This window comes from Sturnira hondurensis, unplaced genomic scaffold, assembly GCF_014824575.4.
Source record: "Sturnira hondurensis isolate 20B ecotype Veracruz unplaced genomic scaffold, ASM1482457v3 Scaffold0020489, whole genome shotgun sequence".
NCBI classification, from domain to species: domain Eukaryota; kingdom Metazoa; phylum Chordata; class Mammalia; order Chiroptera; family Phyllostomidae; genus Sturnira; species Sturnira hondurensis.
Genome location: NW_028093120.1, coordinates 4,262,926 through 4,289,912, shown reverse-complemented (window position 1 = coordinate 4,289,912; position 26,987 = coordinate 4,262,926). Strand labels below are relative to the sequence as shown.

General features: G+C 34.1%; 1 long non-coding RNA gene across 1 annotated transcript in view; it reads right to left on the bottom strand.

Moving 5' to 3' along the window:
- LOC118975681 (uncharacterized) overlaps nucleotides 1-26,742 on the bottom strand; it is a 539,098-nt gene extending 512,356 nt beyond the window's left edge. Inside the window, exon 1 of the long non-coding RNA XR_005064112.1 lies at nucleotides 26,412-26,742. This is a non-coding gene — a long non-coding RNA (uncharacterized LOC118975681). The remainder of the gene's footprint in view (nucleotides 1-26,411) is intronic.
- Between the last annotated feature and the right edge of the window lie 245 nt (nucleotides 26,743-26,987).

Here is a 26,987-nt window from a genome sequence, read left to right as displayed (position 1 = left end):
TACTGGATCCTACATACACCACGAATTTTCCTTTACATACATAACTATGATCATGTTTAACTTATAAATGAGGTACAGTAAGAGATTAACAAAAATAACTAGTACTAAAATAGAACAATTACATAACAATATACTGTAACAAAAGTTATGTGAATGTGGTCTCCACCTCAAAAAATTTTATTTTATTGTACTCACCTTTTCACTTAAAGGAAGCATTTTACAGTTTTTCTTTGAGTCACCAGCATGACTACTCTTTTTAAAAAATATTTTCTTTCTTTATTTTTTAGAGAGAGGGGAAGGGAAGGAGAAAGAGTGGGAAAGAAACATCAACGTGTGGTTGCCTCTCATGTGTCCCCTACTGGGGACCTGGCCTGCAACCCAGGCATGTGCCCTGACTGGGAATTGAACCAGCAACCCTTTGTTTCACAGGCCTGTGCTCAATCCACTGAGCTACACCAGCCAGGGCCCAGAATGACTACTCTTGCACTTTGGGGCCATTGGTAAGAGTTACTTGAACACAAGCACTGCAGCCCGTCAAGAGTCAATCCTGTAACTGAGAGGACTACCAACAGACTAGTATGCCCAGCTTTGCACACACTGGACAAAGAGATGATAAACATCCTGGGCAGGATGAGGAGGGAGATTTCATCCTTCTGTTCACAAACATGAGAAATTTAAAACCTATGAATTATTTATTTCTGGATTTTTTTCATTTTCAAAATATTTTATTTATTTATTTTAGGGAGAAGGGAAGGGAGGAGGAAAAAAAGGAAGAGAAACACTGCTGTGAGAAACATCAATCCATTGCCTTTCATATGTGCCCCAGCCAGGGACCAAACCTGCAATCCAGGCATGTGATAGGCCCTGACCAGGAATTGAATCGGCGACCCTTCACTTTGTAAAACAACACTCAACCATCAGAGCCACACTGGTAAGGGCTATTGCTGGAATTTTTTATTTAATATTTTCAGAGCATGGGTGACCATGAGTAACTAAAAAGGCAAGAAGCAAAACTGTGGTTGAAGGAGAACTACTGTGTCCCACATCGGAAAACAGGAGAATTTTTCTCAGACCTGTTTTTGTGGGTTTTGTTGTTGTTGTTTTGTCTCTAAAAGCCTGTTTCAAAGAGAGATCTCTTCTCTATCTAGCCACCTAGCCATTCCAATACTGGCTACAAAATAAGAGATCTCCCCTGGTAGGTCTCTAAAGTTCAAATCTCACTTGCTTTTGGAATCTCTAGCAAAATGCAACTCAAAAAGCCTGGTGTAGCTTCCCCATGGCTGTCTAGTACTGACGAGAACTCTGAAGTATAGTAGTACATACCCTGGAGGATCCAAAGCCCATCTCAAGTTTTCAAAGCAAACCGAGGCAAGGGCACCAGGCCACACAGACAATGGCTAAAGACCTCTTTGGTGGTTCTCTTGGCTAAACTGCACCAGCACCAGCACTATTCCTGGCTGGGAATGAAACCCGGCAACCCAGCTCATGTCCACTGGGCCAAGGGATGCTCCAAGCCCCACTCTGTTCTTAAGGACTGAGACCTGGGATGAGGAAAATATTCTCGAGTAGGTTTGGATAACACAGAGCCTCCATAAGATGAGTGCGGGTGGGAGAAGGCCCACCAGCACCACCACAGGTGAGAAGGGACAGAAGGGCTCCAGTTTCCCTGGAGGCTGCACCCTGCCCTAGAGAGAGCAGCACCCCAGAATCTACACTTAAGGAACTGGCTTGGGGCCATGAAAACATACTTAAATCAGGGTTCGATTTCCTCCTTACAAATGAGGGCAGGTGAGAAAAGGAATTTTTTGGCTAAGTAACACAATAATTCTGGGTCCAGTCCACCAGGTTTGGCCCTGGAAAGAGCAAACAAGCTACCCTGTCCCAACAGGTGCGTTGGATGGATACCGGCTGCCAACTGCCACTCACTGGGCTAAGGTGTGGATGTGACGGCCGGGGAGGGAAACCAATCCCCAGGGAAGAGGGGTGCCGAGAAAGATCTTTAGCCCAGCCTCAATCCCCAGAGAAAGGTCAAGGCCGAACATTTAATGCCATCAGATATAACTCTGTAGCCCACCCACCCCCATGCCACCTCAGGTCCCACTTTCCTCACTGACCCAGGACCAAAAATGCAGCTGTAAGTCCAGGATTTCTTCCTCATAAACCTCACAAGCTGAGGGACTCCCCCAAAGCTGCCTGCCCACGTGGTGGCCCTTCCCCACTGATGTATACCTACGTGTTTTGTATGTCACAAGTCAGGAGGAAGCACCTATGACCCAAACGGTCAGCCACAGAAGTAAAATGTTAGTAACAAACAGCATTTATTCAGTCTTCTGCAATTTCCAAAGTACTTTTTACAGATGTTTCCATCCCTCTAAGTTAGGCATTGACATTGTCCCATTTCACAGATACAAAAGAAAGGCTTAAAGAGGTATTCACTGGGGTGATAAAGTCAGGTCTTCACCCCAAATTATCTAACTAGGCAGATGGTCAGATTGATGATGGACAACAAACAATTGGGATGGAGGCTCAAGACAAACTGCACAAGCAATAAATTGATTCAGTGTTTTCAGACTTTTAAGTCCTTTATACCCACTAGACTAAAACTCCTGCTTCTTATATACCCTAAAATCAAAAATTTTCACTTATTTTTAATGGCATAATTACACCAAAAAATAAAATTACAGTGGCCACATTGGGGAATTTTACACATGAACTATATTACTCATTTGATTCATTTTTAATTGGAATGAGGAAATTCCCAAAAGAAATTCAAGTTCAAAATTATTTCCTTAAAATATTCCTTGACTAATTAAAAAAAATGAGGAAATTAAAAAATGAGGAAAACTTAAAACTCTCACTTAGATCCTTCTGAACTTCAACTAAAGCCTAAGGCTTTATCTTATTAGTCTCCTTCCTTCACCCTACACTCCTTTTTTGTCTGCTACCCATACTTTTTTTTTTCTGTCCTGTTCCCCTTCTCTTAGAACCAGATAGAAACCCACAAAGCTCGATTACATGATAAACCCATTTGGCATAGGGGAATAGCCTTATGAAAAAACTTTTGAAAGCCTAAATAAATCAAAGAAAATTTTAGACACATCACATATTTAGAGTAACTTCAGGAACATATATTCTAGGGTCCTCACATGTATATCAATTAGCTTGTATGTTAGTGAAAACCTCACATGCAGATGCAAAAATAAATAAATAAAAAGAGAAACAAAATTGAGAGGTAGATAAAAAGGTTTTGAAGATGACTTAAAAGATTCCAAATTGCATATGAACCTAGAAGGGTTTAGAAAAAATGTACTTGTTTGTCATTGTCTTTTAGCTGTTATCCGAAATTGTTTCCTGTGAAAATAGATTGGCCTTGACTTCAAACTATACATAAAAAATCAGTTCACTGGAGACTTTAAGAATAGATTGTTTGGAAGCTTTAACATGTAAAAGTAGGTTTGGAGCAGATGTGATTCCAGCTTTTTTCTCTTTTTTGTGTGAATGACTGTAAGCCAGAGATAGGAAATATAAAACATAGCATATAAGCTTTTTATTTTACAACTAGAAAGATCACTGTGTACAATGGCTGCATTGAAACATAAGGAGGTGTGGAAAAGGGAGCATGGAGTAATCTGAGTCTTAAAATAGGACAGAGAATTTCGTATATCATGCTCTGAGGTTGGGCTTTCACCATGCACTACAGTCAAATTTTTTAAGAAGTTTAATTTCTAGTTTTTCTAAATGTGGTATGTAAATATAATCAGATTTAAGTATTAGAAGAATTTCTCTTGTGATAGCATTAAGGATAGATTGAAAGAGTAAAAGACTAGACCGACAGAGCAAGTAGAGTTCACATGACTTAGAAACATTTTCTCTGAATTCACATGTCTATCTCATATATTAAAATTGTTTCCTCTTCACACAAGACAACACATCCAATATGTAACCGCTAGATATGTTTTACAGGTGAACATTTGACCACATTAAATCCTCTTTCAAAAATATTGGGCAATCTTTTAACTTTTTAATTAAATTAAAACTTCTAACAACACCTTTCAAAATTTTCCACCCATTTTGCTCAGCACAGCTCACCATTCATACTATATATCTTTTGTTTTATGTATGTGTGTATAAGTATATATACTTAATATGTAACATGGATAAAGTCTATATATCATACATATAAGCACACTAGGTCTGTCCAGAAAAAGTCAAGCCATTGATAATATAATGAGAATGGTTTGTACAACACCTATGTAACCTGGTAGCCAACAAGAGTGGACTGGAATACACATGCATGAACAATGATGACTTCACTGTACTAGTCAGTGAGGGTTGTAGGTGCCTTCGAATGAGCATGTGGACTGTGTAGCTGGCACATTCAAAATGAAGTGAGTAGAGCAACAAATCTAAATGAAATTATTCATTGAACTTGAAAATTCCACAATGGAAACTATCTGGATGATTCACAAGGCCTCAGCTTAGGCAGCTGGTGATTGGCAACTTCATCATGACAACGTGTCAACACGCATCTTGTCTAGTGCAGTTTTCTGGTGAAACACCAAATCACCCAGGTGACTCAGCCCTCCTACAGCCCAGATGTGGCGCCCAGTGACTTTCACCTTTTCCCAAAACTAAGACCGCTTTTGAAAAGGAGGAGATTTCAGGCAATCAATAAGATTCAGGAAAATATGATGGGGCAGCTGATGGTGACTGGGAGAACTGTGAGGTCCTGAGTTGACTACTTTGAAGGGTACTGAGGGGTCACTGTCCTATGTAGTGTTTCTTGTCTCTTATACCTTTTTCAATAAATGTCTCTATTTTCATATTACATGGCTGTATACCTTCCAAACAGACCATGTATATTCCCCACTTTTGTCTGACCCCTCAGTATCACACACTTCATTCTGTCACTTAAAGCTACTTATTTGAGTTTCCCAACTGCCTGACGTGATTGCTCTTGTTAAACTCCATGCCTTTCTTTTTAGTATTTTCTCTACTAAATTTTACTTTCTCCAATCTCCAACAGTCAAAATATAATTCATCCTTAAAAACCACAGTGAAAAGCTGCTTCTTTCCCTATCCTCCTTCCCTAACACTCTTAGCGATAATAAATTGTTCTTCTACTATTCTGGGGTAGTTATATCATGACTTGGTGTTCACTGTGAGTTTTGATGGGCATACACACTTTCTTGTGCATCTGTATAAATTCTAAAACCAAAAAACAGAAGTTAAGTACAAAGTATACTTCAATCAACGAATGAATAAAGAGTACATGGATGAACTAATACTTAATCATTTGTATGAAGTTTTCCTTTTCCCCCTCATTAGGTGATAAGTATGTGATGATCTGAACAAATATTTTACTTCCCGTGTAATGACTTCCTCACAATACACAGTACAATGCTTTCAACACAGTGGGTAATCAATACCTGCTGTTGACTGTTGAAATAAAATAAATTTACAAAAATAAACCAGGCTTGTTTCTGGTAATGGAACTCCCCTAGGTGATTTTTGGCATGCTAAATGAAACCACCACAGGAAAGTTTATGAATGATACGCTGAATATTCCAAATGAAGGTTGTACTGTCAGATATAGCACCATTGGCTTCAGTTGTGAAGATATTGAAAATTAAGTAAGTCTCCAAAGAGAAAATTTTCTGGGTGACATGAATGATTCAGCTATTTGTCACTTCCCTTTGGGACCAAGTAAACTGATGTCATTATAATGAATATGAATAAAATTGTACAACTAGAAATGCCTTTCTTCAAGTATATATTAAAAAGATATGATTTATAATTATTAAGCATAGTATTATACAAAAGAAAACTATACAGGCCACCTAAAACAGGTTTTCCTAATATAACTGACATTAGAACATTATTTTAGCTATGTTTTAATAGTAATTTATGTAATATATGCATAAATATATAGGGTGTTAATAATTGTTACACACAGATTCATTTAAGGGAGCAAGTCATAATTTTAAAACATATATAATAAATATATGACATTAAAAGCATTACTTAATATACTAATTTTTCATTTTCATTTCCATGATTATTTAAGGAGTAAAAAATCTGACACTTTGAGTTTCTAAATATATGCAAAGCACTATATTTTAAAATTTTATATTTTAACAAAGATATGCATAGTTAAAATATTAACTATATGTGCAACACTTAGAAGTATATTGTTACCCTTACAGAGCCTCTTTTTCACCAGAAAAACATAAGTATCTTCACTTGAACATGCATACTTCATTTGGGGTTTTTCTTTTAATTTAAAAAGAAATCTTTATTTTTTAAAGTATGACTTTTTTATTCTCCATTGTTTTTCTGTGTGGAATATTAATTTTGATACAGAATTGTTCTCTTTTCTGACAAATACCAATAGCTGATTTCATCTAAATGAAGAATAGCACATCCTTCATCAAATTATAATTCAACAGTTCATAAATTTCAAATAGTAAAAATATTATAAATTTATTTTCCTCCTTTCTTTGTTACTCTTTTGAAAGTAAAAAAAATCCCATAAGTTACTTTGGTTTGTCTTTTCAATTATATTGTCTAAAATATATATTTTTCCTCATGTTCTCATTTTTTACTTTTCTTTCTACTAAGGTGTCAGTCAATATATCTCAAAGAGAGTTGACTGTTTTGTTCGGCAGTAATTCTCCATACCAAAGAATTATGGAAGTAATCACATTCTGAAGGAATGCAGTTCTACTAGTTATACTGCAATTGGCCCCAGATATCCAATTTGCAAGTTTTAAATTAATGTATGTTTACTCTGCAACACAACAAAAAGTAGTTATCATAGCAACTAATTCATTGCATAATACTCTCACCACCAACTAGTTTCGAAATATCACCCTCTCTTTGGAAATAAAAGAAATAGAACACGCAAAATGTTATTCTTTCCTTTCAAATGGAAAATATGAAAAATAGATAGGATCAGAGTCACGTAGGGTTGTGACAAAAATGAAAATAAAATCTTCAATTTTTAGCCAGCTTTTATCAGTGTTATTCATATCATTGATGATAAGGATTTACAGGGACAAGATATATGGGAAATAAAAATACTGGGATATGAGGGAAATTGATATTAATTTGCCTGTTTTCTCAGTTTCCACTCTTTGCTTTTCTGGAAAATCTTTTTTTTTTTTGGATTTAGGGGAGTCCCAGCCAAGATGGAGGCGTAAGTAGAAATGCTTCATTTCCTCACACAACCAAAAGAAGGATAACAGCCAATTTAAAAACAAAAACAACCAGAACTGCCAGGAAATCAAACTGCGTGAAAGTCCAACAACCAAGAAGTTAAAAAAGAAGCATTCGTCCAGACCCACAGAAGGGGCTGAGTCGGGGCAAAGAGGATATGCAACAAAGCGGCGGTGGACGGCGGCAAAGGAGGCAGCAGCTGGCAGAAGGGATTTCCCACATTCACATGAGGATAAACCTGAAGGAAAGACTGAAAACTGAGACAGACCAAGGGTTCCAGTGCAGGGAAATAAAGCCTCAAACCTCTCGTGGTATAAACCCATGTGGGTTGTGGGGGCAGGACAAACTCTCAGCTTCACAGGAGGATCCACTGGGGAGACCCACAGTACCCTAGAATGTCCACAAGCCCACCCACCTGAAAATCACCACCTGAAAGGGCACGATCCCCTTGTGGGAAGCAAGGGAAGTGATGGAAAGTGGGGTGAGAGCTGAGCAAGCCAGCAAGCAGTACTGTTCCCTCTCTGACCCTTCCCCGACGTACAGCACCACACCACAACACAACACAGCTAAAGGGGTTGCTCCACCTTGATGAATACCTAAGGCTCTGCCCCTTACAACAAAACAGGTGCGCAGAGAAAAAGAAATATGGCCAAAATGAAAGAACAGATTTAAAAAGTCCAGGAAAAGAACTAAGCAACGAGGAGACAGCCTATCAGATGCACAATTCAAAACACTGGTAATCAGGTTTCTCACAGAAATTATTGAGTTCGGTGGAAAAATGAAGGAATAAAGGATATACTAGTGAAATAAAGGAAATTACAGGGAACCAACAGTAAAAGGAAGGAAAGTGGGACTCAAATCAACGATTTGGAACAAAAGGGAGAGATAAACATTCAACTGGAACACAATGAAGAAATAAGAATTCAAAAAAAATGAGGAGTGGCTGAGGAAGCTCTGGGGTAATTTTAAATGTTCCAAAATCCAAATCATAAGGATGCCAGAAGAAGAAGAACAGAAAAAATTGAAAGCTTATTTGAACAAATAATGAAGGAAAATGTCCCCAATCTGGAGAAAGAAATAGACATGCAAATCCAGGATGCTCAGAGAGTCCCCTAAAAGTTAGATCCAAAAAGAAACACACTGAGACACATCATAATTAAGTTACCCAAGATTAAAGATAAGGAGAAAATCTTAAAACGAGCAAGAGAAAAGGAGACAGTTACCTACAAGAGTTCCCATAAGACTATCAGCTGATTTCTCAAAAGAAACCTTACAGGCAAAAAGGAGCTGGAAAGTATTCTACATCATGCAAGGCAAGGACCTACATTCAAGATACCCAGCAAAGCTATCATTTAGAATGGAAGGGCAGACAAAGTGCTTCTCAGATAAGGTAAAGTTAAAGGAGTTCATCATCACCAAGCCCTTATTATACAAAATGTTAAAGGGACTTATCTAAGAAATAGAAGATCAAAAGCTTTGAACAGTAAATGACAAAAAACTCACAACTATCAACAACTGAACCAAAAAAGAAAAAAAAAAAAACTAAGTTAACAGCTGGAACAGGAAAAATCACAGAAATGGAGATCATATGGAAGGTTATCAGCAGTGGTAGGGGAGAATAGAGGAAAAGGTGCAGGGAATAAGAAGCATAAACGGTAGGTATAAAATAGACAGGGAGAGGTTAAGAATAGTATGGGAAATGGAGAAGCCAGTCCATGGACCTGAACTAAGAGGGGAATACAGATGGGGGGGGGGGGGTACAAGGCTGAAGAAGATAAAAGAGAGAAGAAAATGGGACAAGTATAATAGCATAATCAATAAAATATACTTAAAAATCTTTTTTTGAACTGTGTTTCATGTAGGTTTTCATCCTGCATTGACGAATAGATTTTTTATGTACTTCTGGCGTAACTGGCCCATGAAAGAATCAGGTTAACCATGGACTAATGTCAGTACCAAAGACTATGTTCATTTAAGTCATATTTCAAAAGATGAAAAGAAACTTTCTGTGAAAATCAGACACCTTCTTCATTTATTTCTCTGTTTTATTGCTCTATGAAGCTCCGTTGAATATGCAAATAACTTGAAGTTAAGTCAATTGCTAAAGTTAAGTTAACTGAGCAAGCCACCTTCAATTTGCCAAGTAATCCATGTCATTACAGATGAGGAAAATCAGGCATAGAGAATATAACTTGCTCGAGTAGAAGCACTAAATTTGAAAGGTAGGTGATTAGGCTCCATCATTAGTATTGTTAACCAGAATGTTCTTCTAGTGAAGCCATCATGATACATGCTATTACATTTTTTCCCAAAATCCCAGAAGGAACCTGAAGGTAAAATGAGGCAGCAACTGAAGCGGCTGTGAAATCAAATTTTATTAGGAATTTACAAATAATTAGCAGTGTTTTCAAGCATCTAGTTATAGGTTTTTAGACCAACTTTGCATAATGAAAGTGTTCCAAGGAAAACGTAAGGACGAAGCACTTCTGATGATGGTCAGCCACCTTTGCCCAAAATGTGGATCCAGGATGTAACTAATGCCACAGTGGCAATGCCTGTTTCATTATAAATCCTTTTGAATTTCTTTTCCAAATGATACAGAATGTTATCAGGTACTACTGATAAGAAACTGGCTTTGCCAAAGTGAACCTGCAAAATAATGTAGTCTCTTAAGAGCTGACAAACTAAAAGATACATGTAATGCACTAGAACTTAGAAAGGAGACAATAAAAACAAATAATCTTCCTATCTAGTAATTTATTTCATAACTAATTAACATGAAAATAGTTAAAGATTCTTGGAAAGATAGTTATTTGTGACTACTTATATAGAGTAACTCCTGAAAATAAAGGAAAACTTGAAAAAAAGAACCATTTTTATGTCGATTTTCTTTAAAATTGGTGGCAATGCTTTTTCTTTGGAACAGTTGATATCCTAACATCGGGACACCAGCAGAATTCATGGCATCACCTTTGGATTCAGATGCCCTTGCTCTGCCTTGGTTTGTACAGTAGTACCTAAACTTTTTTAGAGCAAATCCTAAAGTCACTCCATTGATTTAGTGTTTTGGGTCACCTTCATTTCACCTTCAAGCTAACGTTAGTAGTCTGATTTGGTACCATTTTAAGACTTTGTTTGTATAGTGACTGTGAAACCCAAACAAAACAAAAGGAAAAGATAAAGATGATACAAAATGCTTTAAATAGAGTACCATGTTATTATTTTAAACTTTACAACTGTATATATTTGTGAAACAGTTTGATTTGTTTCCAATTATCTTTTGTAAAAATGAAATACACTGGGATTTTTCCATGAAAGGGCCTGGAAAATGTTAACTCTCAGTACATATTTTTAAAATATATTAGATATATTTACCGTAACTGAGAAAATCATGGAGGAATTCCATGAGTTACACTCTTTCATAAATACAAATAAATTTTCACTATTTTAAATGAAAATAATTGTATAATTATATATGTAGAAGCTACAATAGAACACTTATTTAACTTGTTTATTAGCTATGAAAATAGTGACATAATTTGAGGTGTACACAATTAAGACATTTTTAATTTTTAGGGTAAAAATCTCAAAATCAAAAGCTAAGCAATTGATTCTATTAAGAACACATTATTTGCACTGTTTAGATGGCTGAATTATTTATTAGATTTTACTGGATTATTGCTGCAAACCAATGTTCACGTGATCAATACAGCAAAAGCTTATATACCCACTCTCTGGAGCTTTTAGAAAACTGTGAAAGTCAGTGTTTTGAATACTCAAGGCAAGGGTGGGCTCACATCTTATTCTTTTTGTGTTCTCATAAAACAAATGAGAAATGAGAAACAAAGTTCTAAACTTAAGGGGAATAATTCAAGTTAAAACAAAGTTACATTTCTTTTTCTCTATAGATTTGGTTTAGTATCTCATTTGCTTCTTCTTTTTGCATCCTCCTCCTCCTCCTCCTCCTCCTTCTTCGTATTTGGAATGGTATTTATTACATTTTATAGTTTTTTTTCAGATTTTATTTATTTATCTTTAGAGAAGAAGGGGAGGAGAAAGGGAGAGAAACATCAATGTATGGTTGCCTCTCATGGGTCCCCTGCTGGGAACTGACCTGCAACCCAGGCATGTGCCCTGCCTGGGAATCGAACCACGATCGTCTGGTTCACAGGTCTGAGCTCAATCCACTGAGCGACACGAGCCAGGGCACATTTAACAGTTTTGCTTTAAATTTCTAATAAGCCTGAAAATTGTGACTAAAGGAATGTTAATGATAACTACTTCAGATCTGTGGCAGCCCTATCTTCTTTAACCATGAAAAGGTAGTTAAAATCATATATATTTCTACATATGCACCAGCAAAACCATTAAATAATGGATATTGTGACACTTTGATTTTTGCATAAAACATTCAGAGTAAACTAGCCATACTGGTAATGTTTAAGAATGTTTTTGTGCCATCCAGCTGTCAACTTGCCCTAAACAACAAATAAACCCACGCTAAACAGAAATTCACTCACTTTTTACTTTTATTTTTGTATGATCTATTATTCTTTATTTTTCTTTCAACTCTTTGGATTTTTATAGCTTCAGGTTTTTAAAACAAGATATATGGAAAAAATGTAGTTAATTTTAGGCAAAAATAAAGCCTGAAACAATAGCACCAAACATTATCAAACATCAGTATTACACTAATTAATCAGGCTGGAACAATATTTATATTATATTCTAATATAATGTATTTAAAGTTTTATAATTTTTTTTATGATGAAAATTTGTTATAAAAGCTTTTTACAAGACTAATAAGAGCACATTTATATAGAAAAATGGTTTGGTATCTAGTCATTAGATTATATTTTCTTCTTATTCTTTCAAAATCTATACATATCTGTGCATACTTAATCATCTTTTCCTTTTTTCTCCAATAATATTTCCACTCTAAGCGGTACCTTAGTAATAGGAACCCAAAGTGTCCAAATTCTCATCCATCTGCTATTGAACAAATACCTGCTGGGTGACTTTCTTATCTGACTGGTTTTATGGCCTGTGAAACCATAAAACTAAATGAAAGATAAATCCCCACTACCCCCTGTCATCCTAAACAATGCATTGTATATGATTACTGAACAAATAAAAATGGGTACATAAAATTTACTCAAGTTTTTTTCTTGATTTTCTGAAATGCTAAACATTTTTATTTCAAACGTAAAAATCTCTGAAATTGTTTTAGACAAGTTTTGGTATACCAAGAAATATTATTTTTAATGCTTTGTAAGGTACTCCTGATTCCTCCAGGCCACCTATTTCTTAACACAAGGAACACATCATAAGCTAACACAACATTTGGTGTCTTTCCTACTTTTGGATTAAGTGCTCAGCACTTGCTCATTCTCTCCCTTGTTAATCAACTACCTACCATTCAGTAAAATCACAGAGGTCATTTTAGTTGTGCACAAGGCAAAGTTTGTGATTTCAACTACTGTGTGCTTGACACCTGCAAACTCTCTGTTTTTTCTTGATCTCAAAGAGAAGTACTGGTCTTCAATTTGATTTTTGCTGTTAGTGTTTTTTGTTGAGGCAGAAAGAATACAAGGAACAGCAGCTTGGCTTTTCTGAATTTACCTAGTGACAAAAAAATAAGAGTGTTGATTCTTTCTGCAGTTCAATTGTATTTCCTGTTGATGACACAGGTGCTTGTTCAGAAGAAACTGGTTCAAGGAATAGTATCTTAAGACAAAGAAAAAAGCAGCAGAGGATACAAAGGAGGTAACAGCACATTCTTAGACCTAAATACAGGCAATGGTCTAAAAGGCTGTGGGATACCTTTAGGCTTGTTGGGATCAAACCACTCTTTAGGATAGCCCTTCTTTTTTTTTTGTCCTAAGACATATTTAATACTTTTTATTGCTCATATTTCTATGATGTTATAAAATTGATTTTATGGACTCAATTTTTAGTCTACTTATCAAAATACAGTCCAGAATGGAGAAAAATATTGCTTGATTTTAAACAAGAGCCCTAAAGAGTTTTCTAAGAATATTTTGTAAGATTTACTAAAGATACAGAAAATGTCATTTCAGGTTTTTAAATTTAAAATTTATTGTATTTTTCCCACTACCCTTTAGTGCTCTTATGCCTTCCACCCTCAGAAGTCACCACATTGTTATCTATGTCCATGAGTCCTTGTTCTTTTTTGTTTTTAATTAATTTTTCTTCTTATGATAACTTTAGCATCTGATTAAAAGTGTGACATTTTAGTTAGTTGCTAATTTGTCAAATTGGAACAGAATTACATAACTATAACTAAGAATTAAGTTTATAATTTATTTAGATTACAGATGGGACATTTTACTTACTGCTACTTATGATCTGATTCAGTGATAAAATTCAAACATAGTTTGAATTAAAAATACAACATCTTCATTATAAATGTTCCCAGTATCTTAAAATGAGTTATAAAATAATATATATCCTTGACTTCTCTGTGCTAAGAAGCTTTTGTTGTGTGGAACATTTGTAAATGATATATAAAATGAAAAATATTTACCTGTGTCTCATTAGTGTTAAAATAAGTATTGCTTTACTTCCCACTGTTTTTATAACAAACAATGCTCCATGTTCTGAAATGAGCAGTGCAGGTGTACCAAAATCCATCAAGGCAAAGATTCTTTATATAAATTTTTAAATAAATTTAAAGACCTTTATCACAAATTTGTCATGGATATACAAGTTTGGTTTCTTCACAACAATTAGGAAAAGTCAAATTACATAAATATTTAATATTAATGATGCTGTCAAGTCAAGGACCAAACACAAACTTGTGTAGAACACTCAATGAGAGCTTGTTTTGTGTTATACTATACTGAAAGCAATTGTTTCTTCTACAGTATTTCTCAATGCTGGCAACTTCAAAGCATTATGTTATTTAGAGCATTCTGCGTTAGGACAAAGATCTAGTTTAAATAAATAAACACTTCATTCACAGCAGTTTATGATCAAAATGCATTCCTATCTTGAAAGCCCCTTACATGGGCATATCTGGAAGCACAATTTTGGGCAGAAGAAACAATGGCAACAAAAGTACAGAGATGGAAAATTTAATGTCAGGTCTTGGAGAGAGGTGGCTCAATCTAAAACGTGTATATCGACATAGCTGCTCTCAGAAAGAGCTTCTCAAGGACAGCTGTGGAGCTCCTCACTGGCACACTGCAGAATTCGAGATGTGTTCTTCAAACAGAAACAACCATTAAAGCCTTGAAAGTAAAGAAAGGAATGACCAGACTTGAGTCTTCAAAAGGTTATCCCAGTAGAATGACCGACTTTTAGGAGAATGCAGGGAGAGAAACCAGCCTGGAGATGTTGTGCCCTTGAAAGATGCCCCGAACCAGTGCTGGGTGAGAGATATTTGTAAAGCTGGTTTGAATATAAGAGGACTCATTTCTCCAGAATTTTTTTATTTTCTTGATGTCCTTTCTGCTCTAACCAAGTACAATCGTCTTCTCTTCATTGTACTCCCACTGGATATTTTGAATACAATGGATAAGAAAAAAACAATGGTATGTATACAAACGTCTCTGGCTTTTCACAAATGTGCACCTTATTTCTTAGAGATTTTGGCAATGTCTCAAAGCATTTTTAATTGACTTCTTGCTACTATTTGTTTCTTGCTTTCAGTTATTATGTAAAGGGAATAAGAAAAGGATTAACTCATAGAATTAAACTGAAGATGAGCAGAAACAGTAGGTTAAAAAAGTTTTATAAACATGTAAAATGCTTAAAATATTAAGCATAAATAAGAATAAAAATATAATACTTTTTTATCTCTTTCATTAGGTATAGGACAAGAAGTTTGATAATACACAATACTGGCTCAGAATATGGAGAGATAGACATTCTAATAAACTGTTAGTGAGAATGTTAATTGGAACCATCTCTGTGGGGTGCAATTTGGCAGTAAAACCAAAATTTTAAATGCATATTCTCACTGACCTAGCAATTTTACTTCTATATCTAGTTATACTTATAAACATGAATACACAAGAATTTTTTATTTCATTAACATTTGTATTCCTATTTAAAAATAAATTGATAAAGAATTTTAAGTGAAGGACTACTTATATAAATAATGATGTACCTTTATTGTGAATAGTCTACAGTGTTCAAAAACTATATACCTTTCGAATTGATATGTGGACACCTAAGATTCTTTTTAAAAAATAACATTTGCTGGAAGGAAGTCATACAAAAATCTGTAACATGAGTACTTCTGAGGGATTCAACTAGATAATATTTTAGGGATAATATTTGGCTTCCATCATATTCTTTTTATACTGCTCATCATTATTTCTATAATATTAGAATAAAAAAGAGATGATGACAACAGTGTTCATTTCAAGCAAGATTCTGACTTATGAGACTTACTTTACCATACGGTCCTAAGGCTGAGTATATCATTTGTAATCTAACAGAAAGAATTTCAGCATCATTTTAAAAGTCATTCTTAAACAGCATTCCACTCTTTATCGATAAAGGGGTAGGAAAAAAGTCATAATTGTCTTTTGTTAGTGGAAAGTAACTTCTACAAAACAATGCCTTTTAAAATTAATCCTTAAAATGATATCTGTATTATTTTTAACTGGGGAAAAAGATTAATAAGAATGTATCTATTTGCATTTAAGTTTTATTTTTCTCTCCTGAGAAAACTTAAATTAACCCAATGATTTTCAAATGAAAGGACAAAGAAAATTAATAACAAATTTTCAGATGAAAAATAATTGATCTCAGATATACCATTTACCTAAATATTAGCTAAAGACAAACACTAAACAAATAGACATGAACATTTAGAAAAGGTATGTTGTATTAACTTTTAATAATCTTTTAAAGTTCTAATATGTTAAGACACATCTAATCATGCAAAAAAATCTAAAGAAGAGAAGTAATGAGAATGAGAACACTGAGTCATTTCTTTCTTTTAAAAATATTTATCAAGGCAACTATATAGTATCTAAATGGCATTTCAATATTCAATCTGGGAAAATTAACCATGTACTTATATATAAAGTCCTTTATCTTATAAGATGAGTACATGCAGGAAAGAAAAAAAGAAAAAATTGTTTCAGGTAAAATATCAAGTCCAGGCATTTTTTTAAAGTATTTCATGATCTGAATTATTATTTAATCACTTCCTCATTGAACAGTTTAAAATTGCTTTCTGTCAGCTCCCTCTCCTGTCTGCTTTGTGGCTTTCGCCACCTTTGTCTTTTCCTCTACATCCTGTATCTCTGAAACCAGTATAGTATTATCATACTTCTTCAAAAGAAACTTTTTTGTCAGAGTTGTTTCTTTCATTTCTTTCTACTGTGTTCAAACTCCTGCAATAGTAAAATATTCACTAATTATGTAAGGAAGAGGTTGACTGGTTGTACAGATACAAAGCATATACATATTTTCAGTGACATATAATTTACCACATTACTCATAGAATTTATTTACTCTTTAATAACTTTTAATATCACAGTAGCCAAGCCAATAAAATAGCAATATGTCTAAATATCTATTTGAGAAAAACTTAACTGTAAAATGACTGTAAATTGAAATGAAATACTTCTACATTTGCTCTCAAATGTACTAACAATTCACAATTTCAAAGATTTCAGTTTTAATTTGTGTTAATAAATTAGTGTTAGACACAACTGTGCAGCATGAGACACTTCCTTAAAAGTATTTAGATAACAAAGAGATATAATCAAAATAAAAGAAGAAAATATTCAGAGGAAGCATTTTCAAATGAATATATCCTATACCATTTACAATCCCATTGGATTCAAAAACAATTTTGAAAAAGCTTACCCTCCTACCAAAATAAAATCAATCCTCCAAACAAGCTCACAAAGGGCATTAAAGACTTCCCTCAAATAAAACAAAACACAATAATGTAAAAAATAAACAAAAAGCCCATAATCTCTTTAAATATTGTCAAGTACAATTAAGACCATAAAAAGAAATCATCTCACTAACAGCAAATGTACAACGCTGTGCCAAGAAAATAAGTGAGTTTCCTCATACTTGGAAAACTGAAGTAATTTGCCCAGATGTATTTATACAAAATTCAAATGAATTTTCTGCCTTCTAATATTTCTTGTACTTAAGTATAAAAATATATTGTTGTAAGAAACTATACATAAAGATATGAAGAAATTATCTTAATGTGGGAATTACACAACTGCATTTCCTTGTTACAAAAACCCCCACAAAACTGCAAGGTAGTAGTTACTATTCTTTTACAGGAAAAGAAATGGAAGCTTAGAAAGGTTACTATATTGCTTAGGCAAACACACAGAGAAACTGCTGAGCCAGGATTAATTTTGTGCATAATAAGTCCATGCTTTTTCTTGGCCTCCCCATATGCCATGAAAGTTACCTTTGTTCCATGGAATCTAGCCTGATTTCAGCTGTCAACAACTACAATTTTGTTTCTTGCAATTTTCCTCTTCATCAAAACCTTGTATCATACACAGTCATTGAGCTACAGTGGATCAAAACTTTAAAAACTCCTTTACTATCGATTTTAACTCTCTTGTTGGAGAGATTTATAAACTGAGGAAGCGACTTTTCCGAGTCCAAGTAAGGGACAAAACTAAGGCTGAACTTCATCTTCAATAGCATCTAATTTTGAGTTATCCTCTTTTTTTTGAACAAAATCCCAATTTTCAAAGGTCTCTCAGAATCCTTTACATTTCCATATCTGATACATTTTAGATTCTCTCTTTGGATAACAAAGAGTTCTTTCTTTACATTAATTAACTTTCCTACTTTCTTCTACACATCCATCTTATTCTGCTTACCTTCTCACCAACTGAAAAAGAGTCTTTGCCAATCCATAATGGAAAGTTCCTTCAAGTCCCATCGCTTCTCATTTTGTCTGGGATTTAACCCATCCCCACAATGACCATTTCTGGTCCTCCAAGATTCTCAGAACATGTGACCCATATCTTAATAAGTATGTTTACTGGTACATTTTCTTAAGATTCGTATTATGTTGTGTCCTGGCTGACAATTTTCCACCTTTCCATTGTTAGGAATCGAGCCTCTAATTTCCTTTGCATCTCCAACAGTAAGTGGTACCAGAAGTGTGAATTTTTAAGAAATGCCTATTCAAGTAATTTATTTAACTCAGAGACAAGATACAAAAGAATAATCTTTAAATACTCATGGTCTATAGATCTCAATATACCCTTCCACAATTAGGACAGCATTGTGCCCTATACAAAAATAGATTTTTGTAGACAGATCATTTAAAATTTATATGTTAGAAAAGGAATTGGAGTAAAACCAAAATTTCTTCCCATACTTAATGTTTTGATGGTTCTAACACTGTCAATTTTTTTTCACTGAAAAGTAGACTTTTTTCCTATATATTATCACACCTTCATGACAGTTAATATCCTGATTTTGCAAGTATATAAGTAACTTTTCTAAAATTATACAATAAGTTCTTCAGCCAACTCTAAATCTTACAATTCAAATACCTAATTCCCTAATTCATACTACCTCCCTATATTAAATATACTATTATAAAGAGCAAAACAATTTTTACTACTGCCTCGTTGCTACTATTACTCCTATCTGGGAGGACCTGTGTAAGCAAAGCTTCATTAGCTTTATGGTTAACCAACCCTTGTAAAATAAGTATCACCAACACATTAACATTCCATACTTAATACCTCAGAAATCAAGCTTACTTATGTAAAAATTGCATCTCTTCATAGCATCTAAGCCACATTCATTTTCCCTCAGTTTTGGCTGTATCACCAGAGACTAGATGATACTAAAGTTAGCACTATAATGAGATGTAGAAAAACACAACATTCATTTAAATTAGGTGAATCTTGGAACCACAGTTACTTCAAAACAACTTAGGCTCTCGGAAGTAAATACAGCAATTACAGAACCAATGCAAGCATGAAACAATCCAAGCTAGAAAGACTGGAAGAAAACTAACGGCTGTCTCTGAAAGGAGAAATATTGAAAATGTGCATCTTGGCTGTATGTAACTATCACTGAACATTTCACATTGAATTACATTCACCCTATGTGCTCATTTCTTCCATCAGCTCATGAAATACTTACTCCCCTTTATACTCTTACTTACTACTCCAATTTTACTGTCCACAGAAGACCACTTGAGTGATTGAAGTAATGTAGAAATTGCTTTAACTGTGAAAGGAACTGCTTTTTGTTAATCTTACTCACTGGGGTATACACTAACAACAACTCATTAAAGAATGTGAAACAAACAAATATAGTCATATGTTTTAAAACACAATTAATACAGTACATTTTTAATAAAATCAACTCTGGATCATTTAACTTAAATATCAAGTAACCACTCTTTCTTACTAAGTTTATTGTTCTTTGAAAACATTGAAAAATTAAAAGTGAGTTGTAGGTAAATAAATATACAAAAATTGAAATTCAAAGAATTTTAAAACCATCTGTTTATCAGACCTGGAGAATAAGTTTTGTATTTTCTACCAGAGTTAAGTCCAAATTTTGGCTATATGCATAAGGTAGAAAAGACCTCAAACCAAACATTAATTGTTTGGTTTGTATATATGTAAAAATATCACTATCAACATACGAGTGCCTTTCCACTAAGTTATACTATGCTAATTTTACAGTTTATCACGTTAAGTTCCACTGGTGAAAAATTTTAGCATATAGATGCATTCTAAAATTACTTATATTGCATTATTTAAATTAAGCATAAACAAATTTTGGTTCAAAGACAATAATAACTAAGTACTATTACTCAAATTTGCTCTGTATTAACTTCCTTTTGTATTGCACCAGTAAAATTAAAATTTATATACAAGTTAATATTTGAATCTAAAACTCAAAATAGTGCCTATTTTTAGACACCCATTTTCTGCTTTGCATTTTATTAAATGCTCTAAAATCATTAGTACCCTAAGAAAGTCCATGATTTACATTTTATTCAAATTTTCCAATACACAGAAATATTTTCTCACCCACATTTCTCAGTGGTTTTCCACTTAATTTAGCACCCTATTAAACATTTATTACGGGGGCAGGGACACCAATCCAGGAAAGAAACTAATAAAAAAATGAATGGTCCTTTATAATCACTGGAAAAAAATTACATTTCTTTTCCCACTTGAGTTCCCAGGTTTCTTAACTAAAACTGTCAAATGCCTCCTATTTGATTTAGCTGGTGAGTGCACACTAAGTTCATTGTGAAAAAAGTTCACATCTAGCAATTAAGTTGTCTAGTCATTGAAGTCTTGGTTAACAACAGAACCTGGGTATAGCAGCTGTTTCCTCTGAGTTAATGTTGTTGGATTTTTAATTATTGGAATAAATTATGAAAACTTCTGACCTTAACTTCTAGAAATTATGAAAATTTCTAGAAATGTAAGAGAACTGGGTTCTAATTCCATCTTTTCCATTAAATGTAATGTTAAACACATCACTTAACCTTTTCATATCTTTGTTTATTCCTCTTCATGACAATATGTGAAAATATGGAGAAGAAGGCGCATGGTAAGTTCCTTCTAACACTAAATGGCATCATTTTGTCACTTTTCCCTAAGTGTCCTCATGTTTATCATCAATAACTCATGAGATATGTGCTTATTTTTAATAAAATGGTTATTTTAGCATTAGGAAGTCTCATTTACTAGCATACACATTTCCTTTAGAATAATGGAATTGAAAGAGGAAGAATATTAAATTGAATTTTGGTTTAAAAGTTTCAGTTTTATTATAAATTATATGTCTTTTGAAGTTCCTATCGACATTCTCAAAATAAGAAAAATTGATTGTTACATATATTGTTTTATTAATTTTTGAATATGAGAGATGAAATTAAGCTGGTCTGTATCTTTTACAAAAGAATATAAACAGGAGAGTTTTCAAATAACAAAATATGGCACAACCTAAAATTAATTATGAGAACTTTCATAATGTTTTCAGAAATATTTGTGAGCACTTAAATTAGTTTAGGTGTCCCAGAAACAATAAATGTAAAATGTAGCATTTTACATTTAATAATAATTAATCTCAATGCAATAAAAATTTATTTCTAGGAAACAAAATTAGTTTTTTCTACTGTCACCTGTACCTTCAGATAAATATTCATATTAATCACTAGGGATTTCATCTAATTCTGTTATTAGATACAATAAACTATGATAGTATCTCAGTAAATATTACATCATTGAAAAGTGAATTTGGCCCTGGATGGTGTAGCTCCATGATTGCCTGCAGGCTATGAACCAAAGGGTCATCAGTTCGATTCCCACTCAGGGCACATACTTAGGTTGCAGACCTGGTCCCCAGTAGGAGGCACATAAGAGGTAACCACTCATTGATATTTCTCTCCCTCTTTCTCCTTCCCTTCCCTTCTCTCTAAAAAATAAATTAACTTAAAAAAAGAAAAGTGAATTTGTATATAAAACTGAAATGGGAGCACCTAGAAGATTTTAAATAATTTATCTAAACTTTTTGTAACCTTTATGTGTGGTTTAGTTTCTGAAAAAGTATTTAATACTTGTAAATATAAAATTAAATATTTGAGAAAATAAAGATTAAACTTTATACACTTAAAAGTAAATTTTTCTTTTCAAATCCATATACCATTTCTCTACTGGTTATCTCATAATTATAACTCCTGCAACTAGTAAAAATTTGTGAAAATACAGCAGCTCCAGATACATTATAACTATAATTACCCTATTATAATATCTCATTCAATTAAAATCCCAAGTATTTTCAGCTTCAGAATGAATGTGGGTGCCAATATGAAGACTATCAAGTGGAAGAAAATTCAATCCATCTTTTATCACATATTGCTGACCCCTTACGTGACCTCCTAAGCTCCATATGCTATAGTTACTACTGGATCATAATGGGAGACAAGATGTTCTCCTTCTCGAGCATTTAACAGCTATTAAAGTGCTAAAGAGCAAAATCCTATGTCCCTCATAGAATGGTATGCATACAATTGTACTTCTCCTGTCAAAGGTCACAAATGAGAGTTTTTGGCCACTCAGGTAAATGCAATACTTCCATCTCCCTTCTTGACTGATATATATATATATATATATATATATATATATATATATATATATATATATAAAATACAGTTACTTAAAATTTATATAAAGTTCATATTACTCACTTTAATGCTTAAGCAGGTTCAAATTTTAGGGCAAAGACACAAACTATAAAGGTGTGTTTGTGGGAAAATTCATAAAATAGGTTAATGATTTCTATCAAGATCTCAACTTTGGGGGACTACATAAGTGAGTATAGGAAATATTTGGAACCATGACTAGTATGAGAGGAAATGTGCAAGTCCTGCTGGGTCTTTCAAAAGAAGTCCATTTGTTAAACATGAATTAAAAAGTGGTACCCACAAGGAAGCAAGTTGTTAGGTCATTACGGATTTTTAAGGGACCACTTATAAAACCAGAAAAAAAATACCTATGCTGTCAAATGCAACCAATGGAACAGTTGGAGAACTGTATAAAAATGACAGTGATCACCAGGAATTCCAGTTTAAGAAACACATGAGAAAAGAACATGACTAGTTTCTAAAATGTTCCACAAATAATAAATGTCATAGTTTTAGATTAAGAAATGGTGGATTCATTGATTTTTTTTTATTTCCATAAAATAGACAGAGCTTGATTTATTACTTTTTTGGAATTACTTCATGCCACTTCCTATAGATCCATTACCCTGTACTAAAGAAAAGGAGAGCTTTCACATTTTGGCTGGCTTTTAAGTCTTATGAGCTAATGTTTAAGATAGTTATAATGTCACAAACACAATATGCACTCTCTGGCATATGAAATTAAAGACCTGTGTTTTAATTTAAGGGCTTGATAGCATGAAAATGCTCTCTGTTTAGCTTATGCACATAGTTATCATAGGTAAAACAGAAAGAAAGTTAACTATATCGTCATATATCAAGTTTATGTGATATAATTTAATACTGCCAAATAACTCTGATGAAAGTTTATTTGTAAAACTATATTTTCCTAAAAAGTAAATATATATATATATATATTCATTTAATATTTATTTCATACCACTTTATCAATGAAGCACTATCAAATTTGTTCTATTTATTTTAATGAAAATACTTAACAAAAAACTATTGAAGTATCTATGGAAAATATAACCTGGTACTGTTCCATTTACTCAAACCTTCTCAACATTACATAATTGAATATAAAAATTTTGTAAACCAGAATAAATTAATTGATAGGGCATGGGTATATAGTATGCAATCCTAAATCTTAAATGTTAATGACCTTTATATGCTTCATTACTTTCTTAAATGCACGAGTCTCTAATGTAGAGCTATTGATCACAAATGCTCAGAAAATAGACCTCAGCAGAGATTCTACCACTTTGAGCTTCCACCAGCCTCTTCCCTGCTACAAAGTGCTAAGAAGTTCATGTAACATATTAGCACAACCTTATAACCCTCATCTGAAAAACACATTGTCAGTAATAGACACCTCTTTCATATTTGTATCTTCAGTAATAAGAAAGAGGTGAATAAATCTGAGCTCCTGAAGTCAGAATTTGAGATAGCAAATTATATGGACCTAGTTAAATTAAGAAAAATAAATTTCCAACCCCTTAGTAAATTTTTAGAACAGATTTAAAAAGAGACAATTAAAAAACTGCGAGTAATCAAAATATGTGTTGCAGAATGGATTCAGCAAATCCAACATTTGGTCTCATAAAATCTAAATTAATTTTTGATGAATCAAGGGCCCTAACCTCTCCTATAAAACTTTGTTTTAGCCAATGGGACCTAGATATAATCAAATAATCTTTACATTATTACAGCTATCTACACAAGTTTTTATTTTTTTCACAATAACATGCCATCTACTTTATCTAGAAATAAGACAAATTCTAAAATAACTTGACCAGCAAACAACCCCTTACTTTCTTCATCTGGAGAGCCCTCTACTCTTAATTGACATCCTTTTGGTCCTCATCACTAAATCAGTTTTGCTATTAAACCATACTGTTTACGCTGAAGGTGGCAAAGGTTTTCCAAAATGTTGGATAAAAAATATATTTAAAGAAGTATAAATTCATCAAACTCGATCTTTTTTTAAATTTAACACACATAATTGAAGTAAACTTTCACAAGCAACTAATTTTTAATTATTCTTAAATAAACATAGTCTATTTGTTCATTCATGGTTTGGTTTTAGTTCATCTCCCAAAATTAACAAGGATGTCTGACCACCACATAGTTGAAATATTACTCTCCTGAGGAAAAAAGGTATTTCAGTGATTATTTAAAAATTCCACAACTGTAATTTCTCAGACCTATTTCCAAATGCATCTTGGTATGCATGTGACTCGAAAGTTATAGACAAAGTCTGACTTTTAGTGAATCTATTGGGGTAATGTTATTTTTTCCTAACTTTTTATTATTCTAACTTTCTATTCAGTTGTATATGAAATCAAAGAGAAATCAAAATTAGCAGTTTTTCTCTCCATTTTGTATTTCCAAAAGTGTTAACATGAACAATTGAAAGGCTCCACCAAGCTTTACACAACACATTGGCATTCATACAAGTATTGTAATAAACATTTTACTGATTTTCTATTTTCAAATATGCTTTTATATCACCTCATCACTCTCCAGCTAAGTTAGCTTTAAAATTCAATTTTATTTTTTAGATCACATTCCCTTTTTTTAACTTTTAACTTTAAATTTTGTGTTGTGTTTCCCCCACTAGACTTAGTTGCTCTTTGTATGTAATATTTTCAATCCTTATTCATTTGTTTTATGTGGCTTAGTCTTACATAATCATATTGTTTTTACTATTGTAATCAAGAAAACATATACTTTTGAGACTCAATAAACTGGTCCATATAGAACTTTATGATTATTTGAGAATGAAGTAGGAAAATATGCAAAGAAACCTTTCTGAGTTTCTTAAAATTGACAACAGAAACTTAAAAAAATGAGGATGCAATCATCACTAATTATTTTAAGGTCACAATATTAATAATGATAAACTCCTTTAAGCTTGCCCTGGTGCTCAGTTCTGCCTCCACTTAAATTTGACCCACTACGTATTTATCTATATTTTTAAGGCTAGTACACTACATCTACTTCTTACATCCTTATCTCCACAGTTACCACTGAAAAGCAAGGTCTAAGCATGGCCTCTCTAAATGATTTTACCTTTAAAATAAAAAAAGAAGTACATGCATATAGGTAAGACATTTCACATACAACAGTTAAAAACTTTTTTTGCTTCCAAACCTGCATTTACACTATCACAGCGAAAGGTATTTTTCAAGGTAGAGAGATTATCAGATTTGAAAAATAATTCTAAAATATTTACTGGGTTATTAGTTTTCCCAAATAAAGCTAGTTAAAACAACTCAGAATTTTTGAGGTTATCCGAATAATTCTCAGCTTACTGTACACCATGTCCATGTATATGCAAATTACCCCTCTCCCACTTTTCAATTAAAAAACTCAATAAGGGTGTCTGAATATATATGTTCATATTCTTTTTTGAAAATCTATCACATTCCTACACAACATTCAGAAAACACCTCAGCATAATCCAAGATACTGTTGTTTTAGTCTCTCGAACTTTGTAGAACTTCACTTACAGAGTATCCCCGCTGAAATTAACAAGTTACTGCACTGCCAGACGCCCAGTTTCTTGGTCTCCATTCTCACAAATTGCTCGTCCTAAGACACATTCAGCACCTGAGAATGCACCCTATTTTATGAACACTTACTTTAGTTTAGGGTTTTGTTGTTGTTGATGATGTTTTTAGAAAAATCCCTACCCTATCCTCCTATTCATCACCTTACAGTTTAGTTGTAGGAATTGTTTACTCTTATTTTGGATGACATTATGAGCTATACAAATAGGTTATATTTACTCTTGCTTCAACTTTTCTTACACAAAATCCCAGCAGAGAAAAAAACTGCATGTTAAAAATATATATAAAAGCTTTATTTTACAGTTTTGAAATTCTGGCAACATGGCTAGAGAGGGTGGCTATGCAGAAGCGAGTGTGTCAAAAATTGAAAGCGCCTGGGAGAGAAAGTGCACAATTCAGAGAAAGCAGTCACTGGCAAAGGAATGTCAGCCACTTACCAATGAGATGCCAGACTCCCCTGTCCTTCCTCTGAGACTCTCAATTCCCGTCTCCCATCATCCTGCCCCTCGGCTCAGTGCAAAGAGAGCAGCTCCTGGGGTCCTTCCTCAGCCTGTGGCAGAAGAGAATCGGGGAGCGTGGAATCATTCAGAGGGAATCCTCCAGCTTGCCCGGCTTCTCCCAGAAAAGAGGACCCAGGTAACGCCTCCCTTCTGCCCCGAGCTTTAATGGCACTTTGGCGGCTGCCTCCTCGCAGTTAACGCTCCCGCACTCGGTAGTTGGTTATATCGGGAAGTAGGCGCGGCGCCTCCTCCGGCGGCTGGGTTTGGGGCTCGCGTGTTCTCCAATGCGTCCGCGCGCCCCGCGCCCCGCGCCTCTGACTGGCTGTGTCCTTCCCGGCGGTCCCTCGCCCCTCCCCGCCCGCCCGCCCGCGCTGTCGCCGTGGCCCGCGCCCCGCGCCTCACTGCCTCTCGCCGAAAAGGTTCATTTAGCACGTCCCCGGGCTGGAAGGTCTGTGTGTCTCGAGAAGGGTTTTATCTGTTTCCCCCATCGTCTTACTAGTCCACCGCTCCCGA